The sequence below is a fragment of the Nycticebus coucang genome, chromosome 5 (genome assembly GCF_027406575.1).
Source record: "Nycticebus coucang isolate mNycCou1 chromosome 5, mNycCou1.pri, whole genome shotgun sequence".
In the NCBI taxonomy this organism is placed as follows: Eukaryota; Metazoa; Chordata; class Mammalia; order Primates; family Lorisidae; genus Nycticebus; species Nycticebus coucang.
In genome coordinates, this window is record NC_069784.1 from 105,371,978 (window position 1) to 105,394,467 (window position 22,490).

General features: G+C 38.5%; 1 pseudogene; it reads left to right on the forward strand.

The window, feature by feature from the left end:
- The first annotated feature begins 1,086 nt into the window (after positions 1-1,086).
- LOC128585562 (heat shock cognate 71 kDa protein-like) lies at positions 1,087-22,092 on the forward strand (annotated as a pseudogene).
- The last annotated feature ends 398 nt before the right edge of the window (positions 22,093-22,490 follow it).

Sequence of the window (22,490 nt, forward strand, 5' to 3'; positions counted from 1 at the left end):
AGGAAAGAATGTGCTGGAGGGCCCTCACCAAGTTGGGCTGGAGACAGATCATCTGCCTGAGGCAATGGACCTTTGCACTTAATCCCCTACCTCTATTTACACAATAACTTTTAGTTAGTCATATAGGGAGTGGGCAAACAGAACAGACAACCCAGTCCTTTGTGGTCATCTCCATTGTTGTTTATCTCCAAATAAGATATTCTTAGTTTAGAAAAGTGTGTACATTGATAAGGAATTACTATCAATTAACACTGATAAGGAATCTTTACCTTTTGTCTTCCTTGTTCTTGGATTATTTTTATTTGATGAGTTTGGGTATATAAGAAAGTGAATAAAGACAGCTGATTGCTGATGTGCCAGAGTGAGCAGCAGCCATCCCTTCTAAAATCATTCATTTCGTCTGTGGTGCTGCCTCTGAGTCATCAACCAGTAGCCAAGTGAAAAATTTTTTAAAAAATTATCACAAGAAGTAGAATTTAATTCCAAAATTTAAAGTTCCTTTGAAATGAATGCTGAATTCCTCTGATCATATAATTAAGCACAAATCAAAGAGTGAATTCATTGTTTTATGTGGGTATATTCAATGGAGCTCCATCAAGTATGTTATTTTTACAGTTCCCTTTCTGATTTTAGATTGAGGTTTGATTCCTATCATGCTGAAGGGTTGTTTTGATTTCATGCAGGCCTGCTGCATGCAGGATGGCTATACAGGACTTCTACATGGAAGACCTGTCAGCCCTTTGAGAAGGAAATAATCTTCAGAGCTAGACTGATGGAATAGTTCGTGCAGTTTGTATTTTTTAAGGTCCAAATTGTAAGGAATTTATGAGAGAAATAACTTATTCACAACATTAAAAATGTAAAAAAGCCAGAGAACTACGAGCTGTTCTAGGAAAATGTTAATTGGAATGACAATTTTTTTTACAAAGCCTCTTGATGTTTTATAGAATGCTACTAATTTGTTAGCATGGGTCTGCTTTCACAGATGTTTTCTACAAAACGTGAAAATACAAATTAAACTTAACCAGTGTCATCTGATGTGTAAATACCCACATTATCCATGTAGGTGTCAGTTTGCACCTCCTCATGGACAGCGCTCTCAATGAGAAGCTTGATCGTTTCTGCTTGGTAATTGTTTTCATTTCCATTAAAAGAGAAAGGCACAGAATATAGAATGAAATCATGCAATCTATGCATGTCAGTAAGTCCTGGATGTCTGTTAAAACCCCCCCTAAACTTGCAATTCCCTTCACAGAACATGGAGGAAGGCCTTTGTCCAGTTGCTGATTTTGCTGATGAAATGCCAAATTTCTTTATGAGAGAGAGAGGAGAGAAGAAACAGGGAAATGTGATTGAAGGAACTGTGCTCTTAAAAGAAGTGGTTCAGAAAAGATAAAGAGATTTTATACTTACTGGATCACCATACAAGGATGGTGACCCGGAACACCATAAATGATGTTCATTGGCACAAAATTTTTAATATTAGTTTACATGATGTTCATTAGCACCTGATTTTTAATATTAGTTTACATCTATTAAATGATATGAAATGTCTATCAACTGCCACCCAAAAAATGAAGACCTTCATCCTGTCACGATCTTTGTATTCAAACATTTTGACATTTTAACCTCTGTGCATTCTTTACATTTACCTGGAATCCAATTTACGTTGATATACATGTATCAATATTCATGAGCTATGTCATGAAGACCTGTTGTACTTGGATGTAGTGACACTCAATACGTAAATATTACTTATTTTCATGCACATCTTATTTTTATGTACAATAATGTTGGGCGGTGCCTGTGGCTCAGTCGGTAAGGCGCCGGCCCCATATACCGAGGGTGGCGGGTTCAAACCCGGCCCGGCCAAACTGCAACCAGAAAATAGCCGGGCGTGGTGGCCGGCGCCTGTAGTCCCAGCTACTCGGGAGGCTGAGGCAGGAGAATCGCTTAAGCCCAGGAGTTGGAGGTTGCTGTGAGCTGTGTGAGGCCACGGCACTCTACTGAGGGCCATAAAGTGAGACTCTGTCTCTAAAAAAAATGTAACAAAGGAGGAGTATGGAGTTGTAAATATAAACCTTATAGTCTGAAACAAAAGTTCCCAAAATTTCCTGTTTTCAATCTTTAAAAAATCCAACTAATTTTCATCACTCCTGCTTTTCACACTATCTGTCTTCTAAAGAACTTGATCCTGATGTAGGGAGTTGCTGGTTGGGACCAGTGTTCATATTCGTGAACACATTACCAGCATTTAGTCTTTGATGAGCCTCAGCATGTAACAACTTCTAACTTCAAAGTTTGGGTTTCAGAAATATTTATTATTTTTTTATTGCTATTTCTCCAGGATTTTCCAATCAGGATTATAGTTTGGTATAGTTATAGCACAGTAAATAGACATTTTCTTAGGTAACTACAAAAAGTAAAACAAAACGTAATGACAATGTTCCCTATCAACTCTTACCTCTTTCTTCTCCTTCCCTTTTTTCCTTTTCTGTTTCTCTTCTCTCCCTCCCATCTGCCTATCCCTCTATCTTCTTTCCTTTTTTTTAATAATAGTAAACACAGAAAATTGAGTTCATGACTATTTGAAATTGGATGGTATTTCGTATTCATCACATTCCAAGTTAAATTACACATCTGTTCTTTAAAGCATTAAATTGTTACAAAAGTGTGTATAAAAAATAAAACCTCCTTTGAAGCCGGGTGATATATTTTCAATGTTCTCGAATATAGGTGTAAATTGAAATGGAATAAAACAAACAAGAGCAAATAGGGTAAGAATTAGAAACGCTTTGTCTTTGTTCTTTCATTTCCTTTACGACAGAGTACAATTGATACTTTACAACAGGGTTAATACACGCTTTTCAAACATGCTATTATTCTTTCACAAAAGCACAACAACTTTATTAGTTATGCTGTCTATAATCCTTCCAAAGTGACAGACTGTGTGGGTGTGTCACTCACAAGCAATTCTTGGTGCCCTCTGTTGGAGTATTTTCAGTGTACACCAACAATAAAGACAAGAGCCATACAGCTGCAGGTAATTTTAGAGTTGGAAGTCCTAATTTTAAGTAGGTTAATTAACTGAAACAAACACAAATAAAGATTTTTCTCAATTGTTATTGAAAATTCAGATCTTATGTCTGCTCTCTATTCGTTGAAGCCTGAGTTACATTATTTTGTTTAAAAGCAGTCTTAGTTTTAATTCACGTGAAGACAATAATGCAACTTAGCTGAGTTCAATGTTACTTTTTAAAAAAACAAAGGAAAGAAAACATTTTGTAGGCCAGGCTCCAGGCTGTAATCCTAGCACTCTGGGAGGTTTAGGAAGATGGATTTCCTGAGCTGAGGAGTTCGAGACCAGCCTGAGCAAGAGTAAGACCCCGTTTCTAAAAATAATTGGGCATTGTGGGGTGTGTCTATAGTCCCAGCTACTTAGTAGGCTGAGGCTAGAGGGTAACTTGAGCAACTTTGAAGTTGCTGGGAGCTATGTTGCCACAGATCTCTACTGAGGGTGACAAAGAGAGACTACATCTCAAAAAAAAAAAAAAAAAGAAAAAGCAAGCATTTTATACAGACGGGGTCTCACTATGTTGCCCAGGCTGGTCTTGAACTCCTGGCCTTGAGCAATCTTCCCTCCTCGGCCTCCCAAAGTGCTAGGACTACATGTGTGAGTCACTGCGCCTGCCCAATGTTACTTTTTGTAAGTAACATTCATATATGAGTTTTTGTGTTTCTAAAAATATGTTAAAAAATAAAATCATCTGGGCAACATCTAATACTTCATTACTAAAACGTATGTTTTAACCTATGTTTCACAAATGAAAGCAGAATACCCTTTCTCTCTGATGGGTACTTATCATCACATTCATCGTCAAAATGACTAACATTCAAAAGTATTGTAAGTTTAGAAATCAAAATTAAATAATGTGAATTAAAAATCCACAGTGTACATAACACGATATTAGACAATTCATCACTGTGATTTCACATGGAAAGAAATGGAAAGGAAGATGTTATGGGTGGAATTGTGTCACCAAAAAAGATACATTGAAGTCTTAACCTCAGCGCCTATGAATGTGACCTTATTTGGAAATAGGATCTTTTCAGACATCAAGTGAAGATGAGGTTGTATTGGATTAGAGTGGATCCTTATGCAAATGCTGGAATCCTCATAAGGATAGAAATCAGAGACAGGCACACAGAAGAAGGCTACGATGGAGGCGGAGACTGGAGTTATTTTGCCACAAGCCAAAAAAACATCAAGATTGCCAGCTGTCACCTGGGTCCAGGAAGAGGCAAAGACCCTCCTCTACAGCCTTCATAGAGAGAGAGCTCATGGCCCTGAAGACATCCTGATTTTTATTCTCTGAGCCTCTAGAACTGTGAGATAATAAATTTCTTTTAAGCCACGCAATTTAGGGTATTCGTCATGGTAACCCCGGGAACCTAGCAGAGTATCCTCTGGCCAAGTGAGGTTACTCCTAGCGAGGGAGATTCTGCTATGTATTAAGGCCCTTAGAGCCCTACATGCCACACACTTTGGCTGGGACTGCAGGCAATACTCAGAGAAGAGTTTGTAGAAGAGACAGGTCAACTGCTTTGCACGGAATTACAAGAGCACAATGACCAGCACCAGCTGCTGAAGTCAATAAATGGTGCCACCATAATGGGACTCATTCTGATTTTCCTCCAAGATGGAAATTCTGAAAAAAAAGAAGATATAATATGTGCATTATTACTTTATCAACTGCTTAATGCAGCTAGGGTCTTAAAAAAAAACATGCTTCAAGCAATTATCAATGTAGAAAATTATCAAATATGAAATGGACCATTGAGTGACAGTTTCCAATAATTTTACGGCCAGAAGACTTAGTAACAATCTTGCTAACTCATTACCCCGTTTGGCCCTTTTCCCTGTCCCTTGCTGTTTGTGTGTTTTGGCATTGGATTATTACAATCCAGAGTCAGCCTGCAATATTACCTGCAAATACTAGAAATCCCCTAATATTGAGAGAGGAAAACATAGATGATCCAGTGAAGATCATGTATTAGATTGAGAGAATGGAGGAGGAAGATAGAAACAGAACTTTGGCAGATGGACTACACATACAATAATTAAAAGATGGCACATTACATCAAGGAGAGGAAATGAACATTGGAAAGGGAGCAGAAGAAAGAATTAGAAACAGTGCCCTGGAAAAATAAGGGAAATTGAAACAATATTAGAGGCAAGAAAAAAATGTCAACTTAAATTACATTTGAGAGCAATATTTAAAAATAATATATAAGGTCATAACTCCACAACTATCTTTAATAAGGTAGCAATTTATTGAAAACAACTATTAAATAATTATAGATGTAGTTTCTTTTAAAAATGAAATATGTTGTTGGAGAAGTTTATAATGGGTTTGTCAGAACTGTGGAGGAGAATGGTTAGAGCCCACAACACTATTCATAAATCAGTGCTGCATCTGCTTGTTAGATAATCTCAGGACAGGTAGGTTCACCATGTTGTTTTCCTCTAGATATTGTTAGTAGAAGGATATTTAGTTCACTTGTGTTTACAAAATACTCCACAGTCATTCTCACAAAGTGTAATACAAAACATCATAAACCATAATCAAGATTTTGTATATTTGTTATCTGTGCATGTGTGCATGCCAGTGATAGTATCCATCTATAAGCAATACAACACCCTTTTTTACGGAATGCTTTATTTGCTCACTGTTCACACTCAATTACTCAAGTGATGGGAGCAAGCTCATCTACTGCTGTGATCAGGTAAGAGACACGAGCCCACAAGAAGAGAAAGAAGTGGAAGAAACATTTTAGTGCATCACATCTGCTATCAGTACATTATTAAAGAAAACCTAACATTATTTTTATAAGGTCATTCCAGCCCTATGCACTTTTCTACTCTCTATGCTATTTTCCCCTTTGTTTCAATTATTTTCCATTTTCTACATTTTTACTGTTAGCCTTCAAAATCATCAATCTAAAGTGCTATTAGCTTGGGAAAGTGTATATTCTCTCCACCCAAGTTGATCTATACTACCTCACCTTTCTCCTAGTCGTTTTTCCCCTTTCTATTGCCTAGAGAACTATCACATTAAAATCCTTCCTGTTGTTTGTAATTCCGTAAGTGAATGAGGGCTTTGGGGTGATGAGAGATAAAGAATTTTAGGTTTAATGTAAATCTCTTCGAATTCCTCTAGACTATGGGGATAAATATTCCTTTGGGATGGCAGGGAAAATATATACATTTATATGTATTTATATCATGTATATGATATTTATATCATGTGCATTTATAGAATAGCATGTACACATTTCTTGAATGCTGTACATCTAAGGGCTGGGTAGGAGCTAAGGCCTTTGACATCCTCCCAGGAGCTTCTCTGAATTCCCACTGCTACATGCTTTTGTCTAGTTTCTAAAAGGATTTGAACAAATCTAAAAGGATTTGTTTTCTGTTTCAATGCAAAACACATCAATCCATTACCAACTAATATTTTCAGATTAGTCATGATAATCACTCCAATGGCTGGCTTTGGGGTAAAGAAATTAAACCTTGTGAATGCAGAGAACTTGGGGGGTCAGAAGGTTTCAAAGGGAAGAAAGATGAGTTGGGAGGAGCTAAGGACAGATTGTCTCATTGATGGCCCTACCAACAAGATGTGTTACAAATATCCCCATTGACTAAATCTTTGCCACAATTTCCTTAATATTAAATATTAATTTCTCACCTGGTGCTGTAATGTAGGGTTTCTGTCCATTTGATTTGTAAGCCCAGGCAGGTCCCCTGTTCAATATTAGAGACGGGGACGTTTGCTCTGAAATCCTGTATTTGTCTGTTCTGGACTCAGATGTATTATACAAATTTCTTAATTCAAAATATAATATGAAAAATTTGTTGTAAATATTTTGGTCTTCCATGTGGGTTTAGTCATAGTTTGAGTTCTCTTTTCTGAAGTAGGTATTGTTTTTTGCTGAGTTCATTTATCATTTCTATCGCACATCCACCCATTCTGTTCCTTTTCTGAGTAACTTTCATCCAATGACTTTACTTTTGTTAACGTATCTTGTGGTTACTTGTTTTTCTTTACTTTTTTTTTTTGCAGTTTTTGGCCGGGGCTGGGTTTGAACCCACCACCTCCGGTATATGGGGCTGGCGCCCCATTCCTTTGAGCCACAGGCACCACCCTTTTACTATTTTTTGTATTTAATTTTTTCCTTTGTTTCAACAAGCCTCTATTCTTTACATCCTTCTATAGGATGTTAAAATCTATCTGATCTCCCACTCCCCTAATCAAGGACCTGGTCATCTCCCTTTTTCTCTCGCTACCTAAAGTCCACTCTGCTTTTATCTCCATAGCGCCCTCAGTCTCAGCCTCTCCCTCCCTCTGATTGTTAAGAGCTCCCTTCTCTCTGCACTGATAACTATAACATCCTTGTCTTTAATTTGCTTGCCCCTTTCCTCTTTCTTTTTCTAATCCACTTAATCTCCCACTCTCCAAATGATTTCATTCTCTCATAGCTGCATTTGTTCAATTCACTTCTACATTATAAAGAAATAGCCTTTATATGTAAAATCTTTCCATCTTTTTGTCACTTCTTGAGCTTTCCTTTAAATGTACTTATTATTGGTTCTGCTTATTAATGAGGTGACTGCCTGATCAATGCAAAAAGAACTGGGAAAATCCACATTCATAAAGTGGAAAGTTAGGACAATAATTCAACATGGTTACAACCCGTACTATAAGCCTTATTCATCCGACAACAGCCAACACCAGATAGATTCATTTAGAAACTACAAGTGTTGAGGATTTAAATAGCTTGATTCTGTGAATGCGATAAAGCCTTGTTTATTTATATAAACTCAGCAGATATTTATTAAAGTTGTGGTGCAATCTGAGTATGCTCCCAGGTGAAATGAAAACGAGAGTTATGTTTGAGACACTGTATACGTATCTTGTAGGAAGGAACAATTAGCAGCTTTCTTTTTTTTTTGTAGAGACAGAGTCTCACTTTATGGCCCTCGGTAGAGTCCCGTGGCCTCACACAGCTCACAGCAACCTCTAACTCCTGGGCTTAAGCGATTCTCTTGCCTCAGCCTCCCGAGTAGCTGGGACTACAGGTGCCCGCCACAACGCCCGGCTATTTTTTGGTTGCAGTTTGGCTGGGGCCAGGTTTGAACCCGCCACCCTCGGTATATGGGGCCGGCGCCTTACCAACTGAGCCACAGGTGCCGCCCGTAGCTTTCTTTATCTTTGGACTTTTTGTATCACTGTGCCCTCTTTGCACTTAAAAAATTATCAGTAATTACATGGGCTACAGAATTAATGTTCTAGTTACGACATTAACATATTGCACAGGATTGAATGTTTCTTTTAAGTATTTTTCATCTTTCCTTTTCTCTCTATTCCACTCTCATTACTTCAGTGGGGGCCTTCTTTAACAATTAATGAAATAATTATCTTAGCCCCCTTTCTGGTCTTTCTGCCACCTCGGTCCTCTCTCTCTTTCTCCTTCTCATCGTCTGTCTACCCCTTTATTCATTGTCCACTGTTTGCCCTGTTCTTGACTAATCCCTGGTAATGCTCTGATGATACCAGGATGTTGCCGCTCTTAAGGAACCGACCGCCTGGTTCAGCTCACTACTGTTTGATTAAACCGTGTTAGTTTTTTTTTGAAACTTTGTGTTTTCCTTTTAAAAAACCTTTAACAAACATTTGTCACTGATTTTAGGGTAAGTTTAAAATTTCTCAGGGCTTTCAAGACCTTTCAGATTTTGGCACAATATACTATGATTTGGGGGCAGGGGCAAGGGCCAGGAAGGATCAATACCCTGCAACGCAAGGGACTGTTCTGGGAACAAAAAATCTTGCATGACTTTCAAATGCCCCACAAAATGTTCAAAGAGGCGCAGATTTCATCTGAACCCAGAGCCTAACCTTGTTTTTCATAATACACAAAGCTTTCATTTATTTAATTAAGCATTTCATTTTATTTAATTTTTGGAATAATTTTAATATACACTGATTTTGATGTTAATTGCAACCCAACTAATTTCTGAACTTCTAACTCTTTCTTCGTTTTGCAACCTTCAGGAATTAGAACAGAAAAATGAAGAGCATTGTGATAAAATCTTGCAGCATTCCCCTTCTGTTGCGCTCTCAACAATTTGTTAGTGTGTGTGTGCGCACGTTGTGTGTGTGTGTGTGTGTGTGTGTGTGTATGAAGGTGACTTTTGCTGGGACAGGGTACCACCAGATAGGGCAGTTTCAGGAGAAAGTAGAAAGAGTCTAACTGGAATCCTGTTCTTTCTCCCCTTCCTGCACTCTCTTGTGCAAACAATGCCTCCTCCAAGTCCGCACTCAGAACTCTCAACTCAGGATTCCCAGGAGTAACTTCTAGATCTAGACAACAAAACAGCTCTTTTCTTCTGGGGAAGTAAGAAGAACAGGTGGAGATGATCTGACCTCAGGCAGTTGTGTCTCTACCCTTCGTTCTCCACATTCTTGGGACCGTCTTTCTGCAGCGTGGAATTATCTATGGAGCTTTCAGAAGTACTAATGCCTGGGTCCTGTTCCAACAGCTTCTGAATTCATTGGTTGAGGGTGTGTCCTGGTGGTACTAAAGTGGTTCTGTCCGCAGCCCAGAACTAAAGAATTATAACCTAAGAGGTGTCTCCTTCAAATGCTGATTTTGCCTGCAGTGCAAAGAATGGAGAGTGAAGACTTGACCTGAGGTTTGGGGAGGGAGACAAGTGATATTTCTGGGGTCTGGGGCTCTCCATCTTAAGAGTCATCAATCCCGGGCGGCGCCTGTGGCTCAGGGAGTAGGGCGCCAGTCCCATATGCCAAAGGTGGCGGGTTCAAACCCAGCCCTGGCCAAAAAAAAAGAGTCATCAATCCCTCACCTGCATTGCCTGACACATGGGACTGACACATTGAAAAATGTACACTGCCTGACAGCCGAGCTTGAGAGAAGTGGTTTCCGAATTTTTCATCACACTGCCATCTGCTGCATAGGTTTTCAAAACCCTGACGCCTGGCTCCTCCTTCTAGACATGCTGATTTAATTTCTGTGGAGTGGGACATGGCTTTGGGCATTTAAAGTTCCACTGGAGATTCTAATGGGCAGCAGAGCTTGTGACCTAGTCCTAGTGAAAAAGAGCTCACAGAACAAACGGGACATTGGAGGAGCATTTCAAAAGCAGTATTCTGGATTACAGATATCCTTAAAGCAGAAATAGTAAGGCAAACAGATTGTGAATTTAAAATTAGGGAAGAGATCTGAAGGATAAAAGAAGACAAAAAAAGGGGGTGGATAAGCCAAATTCAGAGTTTTCAACAGCAAATACTTTATGCAAGAAGATAATGAGGGGGTATTCTATAAGTACGAATGGAAAATAATTTAAAATACAAAATTTTCTAGCGAGCCAAACTGCCTTCAAATATGCTAGCATAATAAAAATATTCTCAGGCATAGAAAACCTCAAGAGGTTTGCCATGCAGAGACCCCCAATTGTCTTGGGTGAAGAAGGAGGGAAGAAAAATTCAGGAGATGTTGCAAAATATCATTGAATTAAACTTGACTGAAAGGTTGGCAAAGTTTGTTGTTGTCTTGGCCATATATCTGAGACCAAATAAAAAGATTAAATGTCTTTATAATAATCCAGAATTAAAAGTCTAAAAATGGGGGCCTTTGTTGAGAACTAAAGAATTTAAGAATTTACTATTTTCTCATTTTAATTAGTTGTGTCTTTTTTTTTAAAGCACTAAAAAGAAATAGAAAAGATAAATGAAGAAGAAATCAGAGAAATATATTCAAGTGTATCGGTAATAATGGTGAATGTAAATAGATAGACTCAGCAATTTAAAGCATAATATTAAAAAATGGAATATTAAAAAGTTCCAACTACATAGTTTAAAAGGTATGTGGATTTCACATGTGTCCAAGATGGAGCAACAGAAACAAGATTTACCCTTCTATCTAAAGCAACTAAAAAACTGGGCAAATATAGGAAAGATCGGTTTCCAAGACATTGGCATGGAAGAACACAAGAGAATGATCTCTAACAGACAGGAAGCAAACGAGAAAAGGGAGCTAAGAATCCAGGAAAAAGCATGCAGCTAAAATTCACTTGGCTGTCACCAGAGAGGAGATGCTACACAGAGAAGAAACTCTGGCCCGCTCCAGAGAATCACCCTCTAGTATCTGGCAAATTACTGATTTGTGCATGCACTTGAGGAAACTACCTCAGTAATAACTGAAGGAAAAGAACTGCACAAAATGATTAAAGGGGAGAGAATCCAGCACCAACACTAGATGAGAAAAAGTGCTTGTCCCCCACCAGCCTGACTGGAAAACCACACAATCCCCAGAGCTTTGTATAGAAGGGTTCTGTCCCAGCAGTGGGGAAAAATGAAGCCCAGGTTGAACACGGTGCTGTTCTTGTTTGATAGGTCTTAACAGCAGACACCAAAGGAACAAACTGTTTCCAAGTAATTTAATACATCTCAGGAAAGGTATTTTTTAGATTATAATTTATCTACCACCCCACAAAGTAAAATTCACAATGCTTAATATCTAATAAAAATTACTAGGCATGAAAGACTTGGAAATACACCACATATAATGAGGAGAATAATCAATTGATCAAAACTATTAATCAGTCACAACTGACAAAGATGTTATAAATTCAAAGGCATTAAAACACTTGTAACTCTCTTCAATGCTAAAAATAGCTAAAGGGGAGACTGAACATGATATTAAGAGAATTGGAAGATATAATGGAGAACTGCATTGAATTTTTGGGATGAAAACTACAATGTCAGAAATGAAAAATACATTAAATGGTATTAATAGCAGGCCAACCACTGCAGAAAAAAAAATTAGTGAATTTATAGAGACAGCAATAAAAATTATCCAAAATGAAACATACAGGGAAGAGATTTAAAAGGAAAGTGAACAGGGTGGTGCCTGTGGCTCAAGGAGTAGGGCGCCGGTCCCATATGCCGGAGGTGGCGGGTTCAAACCTAGCCCTGGCCAAAAACAAAACAAAACAAAAAGAAATAAAAAAAAAAAAGGAAAGTGAACAGTGTATCAGAAAATTTGGAGACAATTTCAAGTTTCCTAATGTACGTGGAATTGGAGTCTCTGAAGGAGGAGAGACAGAAATATTTGAAGTATAAATAATAGCCACATTTTTTCAAATTTAATGAAAGCTATAAACACATCACTCTACTAAAGTAATAAATTCAAAGTATAAGAGACATAAAGAAACCTATACCAAAGCCTTCAAAATCACTTTATTCAAAATAAATGATTAAAAAGAAAATCTTAAAAGAAGTCATAAATGAAATATAGTAAGTGAGGAACAGAGATAGGCAAAACATAACAGTCAAATGTTGAAAATAAAAGACTGTTGATTTTTTTTAAAAAGCAGTTGTGGGTATATCAGGACTAGATAAAGTCACACGGATCACTGGAGGCCAGGTGTGGAGGCTCTCACCTGTAATCTTAGCACTCTGGGGAGGTTAGGAGGGTGTATCACTTGAGCTCAGGAGTTTGAGACCAGATGGAACAAGAGTGAGACCCTGCTTCTACTAAAAATAGAAAAATAGCTGTGTGTCATGGTGGGTGCCTGTAGGTCGAGCTCCCCGAAAGGCGGAGGCAAGAGGATTATGTGAGCCCAAGAGTTTGAGGTTGATGTGAGCTATGATGATGCCACGGCACTCAAACCAGGATGACAGAGTGAGACTCTGTCAAAATAAAAAGAAAGAAAGAAAGAATCATTGGAGATAGAGATTACTCCATAACAATAAAAAAAATTAAAGCATGCATATACTCAATAAAATAGTCTCAAAATATATGAAACAAAAATTGATAGAAAATGTTACAGAAAGCAACCGACAGCTCATTGAACATGGCCGAAACTCCTGGCTTTTTGGTGTGGTCTTTGCAAGCCTAGCCAGCCCTATGAGTGTGCAACTGTGCCTAAGGGACCTGCAGTTGGCATTGATCTTGACACTACCTACTCTCGTGTGGAAAAGTAGAGATAACTGCCAATGATCAGGGATGCCAAACCACTCTAAACTATGTTTCCTTTACTGATGTGGAACAATTGATTGGTGACAATTTGAAAAATCAAGTTGCAGTAAACCCCATAAACACAGTTTTTGATGCCAAGCGTCTGATTGGATGGAGGTTTGGTGATGCTGTTGTCCAGTCTGATATGAAGCATTGGCCCCTCTGGTGGTAAAGGAAGCAGCTAGGCCCAAAGTCCAAATAGAATATGAGGGAGAGACAAAAAGTTTCTATCCAGAGGAGGTGTCATCTGTGGTTCTGACGGAGATGAAGAAAATTGCAGAAGCCTGTCTTGCAAATACTGTTACCAGAGCTGTGGTCACAGTGCCACTTTATTTTAATGACACTTAATGTCAGGCTGCCAAAGATGCTGGAATCATTGCTGGCTTCAATGTTCTTAGAACTATAAAGGAGTCAACTGCTGCTACTATTGGTTATGGCTTAGACAAAAAGGTTGGAGCTGAGAGAAATGTGCTGACCTTTGACCTTGGAGGTGGTACTTTTGATGTGTCAATCCTCACTTTTGAGGATGGAATCTCTGCGGTCAAATTTACGGCTGGAGATACCCACTTAGGTGGAGAAGACTTTGATAAGCAAATGGTCAGCCATTTTAGTGCTGAGTTCAAGGATAAGCATAAGAAGGACATCAGTGAGAATCAGAGCTATCTGATGCCTCTGTATGGCTTGTGAACTTGCTAAGTGTACTCTGTCTTCCAGCAGCCAGGCCAGTCTTGCTATTGATTCCCCTAATGAAGAATCAACTTCTATACTTCCATTACCCATGCCTAATTAGAAGAATTGAATGCTGGACCCTGTAGGAAAAGCCCCTTGAGTTACCAAACTGACAAGTCACAGATTCATGACATCGTCCCAGTTGGTGGCTCTACCCATGTCCCCAAAATTCAAAAGCTTCTGCAAGATTTGTTCAGTGGAAAAGAACTGAAGAAGAGCATTGACCCTGAGGAGGCTGTTGTTCATGGTGCAGCTGCCCAGGTGGATGTCCTCCTGTCTGGTGACAAATCTGAGAATGTTCAAGATTTGCTGCTCTTGGACATCACTCTTCTTCTCTTGCTATTGAAACTGCTAGTTTTTCTTTTATATATATTTTTGTTAATAGAGACAAAATCTCACTCTTGCTCAGGCTGGTCTGTAACTCTCAAGCTTAAGTAATCCACCTGCCTCTGACTCCCAGGGTGCTGGGATAATAGCCATGAGCCACCACAACTGGGCAGACTATCATTAACAGTGAAACAGCAATGTCAAGGATCCTAGTAAAGGTAACCTTAAAAATATTTCATATTTTTCAACCTATATACTTTTACTTTATTCTGAAATCCATTGGTAAATGAATTTGCTATTAAAAAAGCACAGTGAAATTACTCATATAATTTTGGGCTGGCAGTCCTTTTCAAACTTACTCAGGTAACCATTCTGGAACATAACTACACAAATTCTCTAGATACTCTTATTTTATCATGTGTTTGCTTGTATATTTCCTCTCAAATCATCTTTTATACCCCCTCACCAGTAGGTACACTTCAAGTCCTAAGTATCAAAGCCTAACATACGCCTTGACAGATAGTTGGCTTTTGAGAAATAAGAGGTGTTTCCTGTGACGATACATCACTGTCTCATTCCCTGCCACAATATAAGGAAATAGTTTGATTCTACAAAGTTTATCACATTTGTGAGGGTACTGTATTTCCTTTTTTCTTCTCCTCTAAAGTTTGTAATTTGTCTTGACTTGTTGTCCTTACTTCAACGAAGGTTGTGCCGCTCTCTGGCCATGTAAGACTTGTCCGTTTCCCTATTGTATTGATTTTCTAGTGTTGCTGTAACAACTTATCACAAACTCAGTGGCCTAAAACAAACTTTCTTATCCTTCAGTACAGGTTGGAAGTCTGACACAGGTCTCACTGGGATAAAATCAAGGTTTTGACAGAAGGGTGCTCCTTTCTAGAGTGTCTGGGGATGACTGTTTCCTCGCCTTTTCTGGAGGCTGCCAGCATTCCTTAACTTGTGGCCTCCTTCCTCTTCAAAGCCAACAACTGTGTGCTGTGTCCTTCTCATGTCTGTACAGCTCTGACCTGGCTCTGGTCTTCACAATTCTTTCTCTGACCCTCTTTCACTTTTAAGGATGCTTATGATTTCAGGTGGCTCTTCCAGATAATCCGGGATAATATCCCTTTTTAAGCTAGCTGATTTGCAACCTTAATTTTATCCACACAACTTTTCTTTGTCATGTAACATGTTCATGGATATATTTTAGCAGAGGAATTATTGTGCCTGCCGCAATTATTTTGAACCTCAATTTTTATTCTATCATTTGTGCCTACTTCTGCTCTTTCATTTTCCTGTGCTTATATAAAATGAGTATACCTCACCTTCCTTGTCACAAGCATATCTTATTCATTTCATGTAAGTATAACCATCTGACAAGTTCATTCATCATCTGGTATGCTCAAGTCCAAGGCCTTACATGTTGTAATGTAAGCAATTAAGTTATTTTTCTATAATGGTTCTGTAATTTTTTAATTAGGTCATACTTCTTGCCTCCCTCACTCCCACCTTCTCTTCCGTCTTTTCCTCTCTTCCTCCCTCCCTTTTTTCTTCCCTGCCTGACATTCTTTATTCTTTCTTTCTTGAAATTATGTGTGTTGATAGGTGGTATTGTCCATGGATTTTATTTCAGGACCATAAGGAAGTATAACACAGTAAGTATAATAAAGGAGTATTATCTACATTATGACTGAGAGTCAATGTAGTAGAAGTAAGAACTTAACTCCTTGAACCACCAGCAGAAACCACTTCAATGCGATTCAGAGTGTATTGACGTGTTGTATTCATAAAAAAATTATGTGAACACCACCCACCCTCCATCTACAGATTTGGATATTCAGGCAGACCTAGAGCCATTGTTGGTGGAAATATTATGCTTGGCATGTCATTTAATTACTGTAGTCTTATCAAGAACATCTGCTAGCAGACTTGTGACTAGAATATGAAATAGAGTTTTTCTAATATAATTTGTTAAGAGCTCCTCAGAGTAATAGTGGATAAGTTAGCAAATTATTGAATAGTTCCAACCCAACTTGGGCTATTTAAAAAAATTTTTTTAAATAAAAATGAAAAATCTACCTTAATGTGATGTTAGCTAGTAAATGATGGTGTGTGTAATTATCAAAATTAAAATGGAGATTATGAAGACTAAAAATAAAATAAAGATTGTGTTCTTCTTTGTGACATACTTGATTTCCACTTATAAGATTTATAATGGAATTCATCACCAGGAGGTTCCTTAATTTTACAGTGAAAGTATACATTTAAATATATATTAAATTAGAAAGGGTTAGGGTTTTTAAGACAATTTCTCTACATATTCCAATGGAATAAATCTCATCCCTGATGTTACAAGTCAAACTCTGGAGTCCCTCAGATTTCTTTGACTCCCTGTAGTCAATAGAGCAACTCAATATTCTGTTTCAGAACACTTCTCCCAATCTTTTCCCTTCTCTGGCCATGGGGGAAGGTGGTGGTGGTTGGTGTAAGGACAGGGTTGGGCGAAAGTTTAGAATATCCTGTGCCTCTCCTGGCCGTTTCACAGTTGGTTCCTTGCAGGGGGATGCTGCTGGAGAAGAAAAGACTCCAGAAAGAGTTAAATGTACGAGTCAGTCCCCGTGAGCACCAGGCTGAGTCCACCCATTCACCTCCCCTCCTTGCTTCCCTTCCTGGTTTAGGCAATAATAATAACAACAGATAGACCTGGGGCTCATTATTTACATTCTTTCATTTAATGCTTATGGCACCTCTATGTGGTTAGAACTATTATTATTTTACAAATGAAGGAAAACAAAAGGCATTTAAGGAAGTAAATAATTCTTCTAAGATTAGACAATAAAAAAAAAGGCAAGACCCATTAAATTCATTCATTCATTGTTTTGTTTTCGTGTTTTTTTTTTTTTTGCCTAGAATTCGCCAGAGCTGTGAATGGAAAATTGTGCAGTGGGTTAGGGGTTGAGAATGGAATGATTAAGACAGAGAAGGGGGAAATACACAAAAGTGAGGAAATAGATTAAATAATAACAATTTATAATTATTTTGGTGAAGAAATCATCTAGGAGCCCTAGGAGAAAAGAAATGTACTCCAAGTACTAAGTTCAGGGAAGCACTGTGTGAGGAGGGACCATTTGAGCTAAGTCTTTAGGAAACCCAAGGATACGGCCAGCAGAGATCGTAGGGGTAACAATATCCTCCAGACATGCACACGTGCTAGTGTAGAGGAAGATGGGCTGTGTGCAGTTTAAGGCCAGAGAGATGGGATTGGCAAAGCAGTTTTTAGGAGTATAATTTGACAATATTCATCCACATTTAAAATACATATAAAATAACCTCGAGTGCAGCACTTTGCCTTCTTGCAGGCTTGCACATGTCAACTAAGCTACATGAAATCAGGTGAACCCTTTACCTAACGGTCAGGAGGACTGAAATCCCAGGTTGTTGTTGTAATCTTTTCTTTTCCTTTTCTATCCGCTGGGCTGTAAGTTATAGTGTTCCACTTTAGACTTTTTCCCCCTACTCTGCAGGCAAGCACTGATAGAGATCTTTCTTAGAATAGTAATGGGAAAATAATGCATGGCAAAGCTGACACACTACAGGCTGGGCTGTACTGAAGGCATAATCATAACTTTCAATAACAAAAGTGTATTTTGGTAAAATAACATCTTTCCAGCTGTCTGAACAGATACCAATGCTCTCTTGGGACTGGATTGTGGTGAGAAGTCATTCCAGTTCCCCAAGGGCCATGCCCTTGGCGCAGACTCTCTGAGCACTCACATAGTCACATAGTCACATAGTCACCCAGTGCACTGCCGAGATTGTAGCCATACCAGTAAAACCTGCTCTGTGGGACTGCATCAGGCTAGATTTTTATTTGTGCTTTTGTTTTCCTTTAAATTACTCTTGAGTTTCTATTTCTTAACTCTGGAACCAGCAGTTGTCATTTTGGCAGAGCCTTTCTCAGTGAGTTACTGGTTGTTTTATTGTTTACTTAGAGTATGTGGGGGGGCAGTGAGTAATAATGAAAAGATTGGTTCTATATGTTAAGACTGGGCACATTTTCATTTGCAGGTCTGCCTGGTCTCCATATTCTAGGCAAGATAAAGGGGTAGGCCAATTATCCAAGTAGTTCAGGGAAAAGGTAAAAACAGAGGATGTTTTAGTGTTCCTCCTCCCACTTCCTGCTTATGCTACTGAGTTACAACCACAATGGTAGGCTTCAGTTTGGTGATGGAGACCTGAGCTCCTCCTGGCTGTGACTCCGTCCAGCTCAGTAGGCTGTGACCTCTGTGTGTCATAAAGGATCCGTGAGGTTAACTTGGGCATATGAGTAAACACGTTCCAATTCCTGGAACAACTCCCGCCTTTTCGTTGTTGTTTCCTTTTACATATTCTTCAATCTCCAGTGGAGTTTGGCATCGATATATTTGGCTCTATTACAAATTCTCCAGGTTCAATTCAAGTGGCTGTTTCTGGGTAGCCTGTGACATGCATTGGCCTGGCTTTTATCGCCCTCCCTCCTCCTTTCTTCCTTTCCTCCCCCTTTCCCCTCCTCCCCTCTTTCTTTTCTTCCTTCCTTTCTCCTTCCCTACCCTTCTGCCTTGTTTGCTTGCTTGCTTCATTTCACAGTTATTCGGCGTCTACGATAGTCCTAAAACTGCTACGTAAGAAAGAAACAAATTCAAACAAGGAATAATTGCTATTCTAATAAACTTGCAGTATAGTTATTGGGGGGGAAGCAAATAAATAAATAACTATAATATTTTGATAGAAATATACATTGGAAGTGGCTGGAAAATGCTCCATGAGGACGTCAGAGTGCCTTGACTCTCATATACCCAGGAGATAAATAAAACCAAACCAAGTGAATGAACAAAAAAACAACAGTAAATAGCAAAGCTACACAGAAAATCCGGAATGCACATTAACACAACTTAATTGCTTTTTACTTTATGGGGGATGAATCTGCTACACAGTTATTGGTGGTTTAGAAATACAGATGGACTTGATAAAAAGAGGTTTAATCTCTCTTTTTCACTGAATTGTAACCTCCGTTACAACATGACCCACGTTTATTTCTTCTTTGAACTATCTACATTTCCCAACACATAATAGATGCTTAAGTAAAACGTTTGAAATACAGAAGAGAAAAATACCACAACTTAAAAAATAATGATTCTTACTTTGTAGGGAGTAATCATAAAATATTATATGCTCTCTGCATGAGTAAGGAAAACACTGACTATAATTTAGCATTTCTTTGAGAACTCAGAGTCATTTTTACGAGCAATAAATATTTAATTGAACTTTAGTTGTACCTGTAAAAAAGATGTAGGATATAGGACAAAATGGCTGTAAACAGGATGAAGTATATCATTTTTTCTTTCTTGAAAAGATCCCCAGATTGCTGGACGTTCTCGCTTCTAGATCATTTTCATTGGTTAGTTTTCTTTCTCATGTATGTAGAGAGAAACCAACGTAATGTTTGGCCCTGGGGGAAATGTAATGTGGCTATTCTTTCCCAAGGTAAATCATGGAACGAAAATACACAATCTTCTTTCACATTATTTTCTTGCCCTCCAAAATTTTTCTATCTCATTTCCAGTTGATTTCTCAGTAGCAGAAATCTGATAATTTCAGATTATCTCTTTTTCCAACTTGTCACCATTAACTTATCAACTTTAATATGTTTTTCTGTATATTTATGCTAACACTCATTGAACATGTATTTATCACACACCTGCCATGTTTTAGGCATTGTTCTAAGAGTGTAAGATACATTTGTGAACAAACAATCAGATTCCTAATTTTATGGTGTTCATAATCTAGTATGTATAATTGAAGTGTCTCTCTTGTTGTATTAAGAATTTGTAGTAATGCAATTGGGAGGGCTTTTTTGAAGTGTATTGAATAATGACAAGAACACCCACTTATTGAGTATTTTATAGTTGACAATGCTCTTTTAGAGAATGTAATTTCATTAGAATTTCACAGTTACTTGTAAAATAGATTGGATAGATATTATTATTGTTTTGTGTAGTGTTGAGAACTAAGGCTTAGACAGAGTAAATTATTTCTCAAAGTTCCACAGGTATATGTAAGAGAACTTGAGTCTAGAATATTTATATTCTGCCTCAGAACTTTTCCATGTAGAAAATATTTTTAAAAGCTTGGCACCTTGGGCGGCGCCTGTGGCTCAGTGAGTAGGGCGCCGGCCCCATATGCCAAGGGTGGCGGGTTCAAACCCGGCCCCGGCCAAACTGCAACAAAAAAATAGCCAGGCGTTGTGGCGGGCGCCTGTAGTCCCAGCTACTCGGGAGGCTGAGGCAAGAGAATCGCGTAAGCCCGAGAGTTAGAGGTTGCTGTGAGCCGTGTGACGCCACGGCACTCTACCAGAGGGCGGTACAGTGAGACTCTGTCTCTACAAAAAAAAAAAAAAAAAAGCTTGGCACCTGTAGTTCAACTGCTAGGGCGCCAGCCACATATGCTGGAGCTGGCGGGTTTGAACCCAGCCTGGGCCTGCCAAACAACAATGACAACTGCAACAACAATGACAAAAAAAAAAAGAAGCTAGACATTGTGGCAGACACCTGTAGTCCCAGCTACTTGGGAGGCTGAGGCAAGAGAATCGCTTAAGCCCAAGAGTTTGAGGTTGCTATGAGCTGTGACATCATGGCAGTCTACCGAGGGTGACAAAGTGAGACTCCTTCTCAAAAAAAAAAGAAAGAAAGAAAAAGAAAATACTTTTATATTCATTATTTAATGTTTTTTTCCACAATGACCTGTGATTTACTTATGGCTCTTTATTTTGGTAACATTTTGAGTTACCTGCCCAGGATTATTTGCTGACAATGGTAGAACCCGGGGATTGAATTATGTGCATTGAAACAATCAACTATGCTTCATGATAGGTTAATATTTTCTTTAATCTCTCTATATTTTTAGAGGCAAATGGAATTTAAAACATTCATGGTAAATATGGAAGAAATTTTGGATTGTTTTATGAATTAATTTTTCATGAAGTTAATTTTTCTTATAGTGTTATATATTCTGACTAACACTCAGGTATATAGTTTCAATAATGTGGTAACAGTGGCAGGCAGCAAAATCACAAAACTACTACCTGACACATGCATTCTGCTTTTACGAGTACATTCTATAATTTCCTTAAGTCAACCTATCATTCAGGCAGGTTTTAAAAAGTACATTACAACTGGCAAAATAAGGTTAAAACAAGCAGAAAAACACAACAAAACAAAACTATAGCCGCCCATCGATTAACACATACCTTGTAAATACAGCTAGAAACATACATATTGTTTTTGATGGATAGAATTTTCAATAGTGAAGGTTTTATTCTGTATAAGACAGCAGGAATGGCATATACAAAAGCTGTTAAGGTATCCCTTTTCCTCTTAAACTCAGCAGTTTGAGATTATTACTCTTTGGCAAGCAGGAATAAATTGGACCACAAATTCAACAACTTTGTACAAGTAGTGCAGGCGACAGTGTTGATAAATGAGACCTGAAATGCCATATGATTTTCCTGCAGCTTCATTGTTTGATGACTTACTTTCCATGGACACATCATGCCCTTAGGTTTTATGTCCTACTGCCAAATGTGAAAGCTGCTTGTCAGAAATCAACTCCCCCAAGTGGCACATAAAGACCGTCTGCCTTTTTGCTAATAGGAACCTCTTTGTATAGTAATCTTTCTACAGAACTCACTGTTATCCTTTTTGTATATGCCTGAAGCTTGCTGTGGATATTATTATGGTTTCCTTTGTGGGTGGATTCCCCAGTGAAGGTTCCTTTGCTCAGTACCGTTTGTGGTGTCCTCAAGATGACAGCCCTCCCAATGCAGCAGTCCCCCTGAAGCTGCTGGCCACAGGACTTAGATTGCTGACCTCTGTGAAAAGCCTTGACAAAATGTAGGAGAACCTCCATGGTGGACCACCTCCCTACATCAACCACTTCCTTATGTGGATCTAATTTTCATCGACTGGACAGGCACCACTGTAGGCCTAATTCCTCATGCGGACCACCTCCCTATGTTGACCACTTGGTTACAGGAGGTAGTCAACTTACAGAGGTTCTACTGCACATGGATAGCCTAAATATAACTATTTTGTGTTTAGTTAATCTAAGGGATCATTGAAGTATTTAGGGTAAGGGAAAAATGGGAAATTATCATGTATATTGATTATTACACAATTTTTGAGACAGACTGTGTTATGGTCCATTATTTTGTTGCTAAGAAGCACAGTGGACAGTGCTCATTCTGATTCACCGGGCACGTTTCAACTTGCCTGGCTTGTTGGTATTGCTGGGAG